The sequence below is a fragment of the Asparagus officinalis genome, unplaced genomic scaffold (genome assembly GCF_001876935.1).
Source record: "Asparagus officinalis unplaced genomic scaffold, Aspof.V1 AsparagusV1_Un966, whole genome shotgun sequence".
NCBI classification, from domain to species: Eukaryota; Viridiplantae; Streptophyta; class Magnoliopsida; order Asparagales; family Asparagaceae; genus Asparagus; species Asparagus officinalis.
Genome location: NW_017973225.1, coordinates 13,577 through 14,691, shown reverse-complemented (window position 1 = coordinate 14,691; position 1,115 = coordinate 13,577). Strand labels below are relative to the sequence as shown.

The 1,115-nt window shown below is 37.8% G+C and overlaps 1 protein-coding gene across 2 annotated transcripts in view; it reads left to right on the top strand.

Moving 5' to 3' along the window:
* The first annotated feature begins 657 nt into the window (after positions 1–657).
* LOC109828284 (transcription initiation factor IIA subunit 2) overlaps positions 658–1,115 on the top strand; it is a 5,903-nt gene continuing 5,445 nt past the window's right edge. The window contains exon 1 of one of the 2 annotated variants that reach the window (XM_020395309.1): positions 658–799. The gene's annotated coding sequence lies outside the window, so the exon portion shown is untranslated. The remainder of the gene's footprint in view (positions 800–1,115) is intronic. The other variant, XM_020395308.1, reaches the window with a different exon arrangement.

The window sequence follows — 1,115 nt, the reverse complement described above, 5'->3', positions numbered from 1 at the left end:
TTTGCTCATGATTGAGACTCGTATTTTACTCCAGAGAAAACAATGATTATGAGAAATTAATAGAAGAATTTCTTTATAATTACAGGTTTTTAATGCAGCTGTATTTGAGGTCATTTATATGGTTCTACATATGGTGGATTTTTTTTCAATGCTTTTAAGAAGTCCTTTGGAAAGTAATTATGACAACAAACATATATGATTGACGTGGTTATTTTGGAGGAAGAAAATAAAATATTTCAAGTCAGAGCGCATAAGTTGCTGAGAATCTGAATTAGTACAACTTTGTCGATAACTACTAGTTATATTTTGGTACATACTTCACCTATTGTTAAGATGGTTTGTAAGAAAAACCCAAAAATCTATATATATAGAAAAAATAATGATAGGGGCACATCCTCTATCACACTCCTAACCACACCACCTCTCTCGTTACAGTACACGGGGCCCACATGAGATTTTAATTTTTAAAATCTCATGTGAGCCCCGTGCACTGTAGCAAGAGAGGTGATGTGATTGGGAGTGTGGCAGAGGGTGTGTCTCTAGTGCCTCTCATATAGAAATAGGATAATTTCTAGCTTTAGTACGGTCCATGCTGAGCCGGGTCGGTTTGCTTCTTAAACAGAACCAAGCCGTCATCGAGTTGCGCTCCAAAGTATGGGAGGTTCTATATATACCCTAGAATTTTCACATCTCCTTCAAAATTTCCCCCTTTCCCTTAAAAAAAATCAAAATCAAAATTGAGAGTGAGGCTGCCTAAATTCTCGCTCAAGGTCAATAGATCACTGAGATTCCCACTGAGGTCAGCTCCATCTCCTTCATCGATTCCTCTCTCGCTCTCTCTCGCTCTTTACGAATCTTTGTAGATCCTTTTCTGCTGTCTCCGTAAAGAACCCTGTTTTCTGCAATTGTTTATGCTAATTTCTGGTTCTACGATCTGTCTATTTACGGATAGTTGATATTTTAGTACTAGGGTTAGCTAGGGTTGATAATCCTTCGGCTTGAACATTGATTCTTGCAGTTGGGAATTGGGAGTAAAACTATAGCGCGCTGTTTGTATAAAGATTTTGTGGTTATGTATGGTTGTTGTCTATGAGCGCCAAGTTATAGCTGGAAAT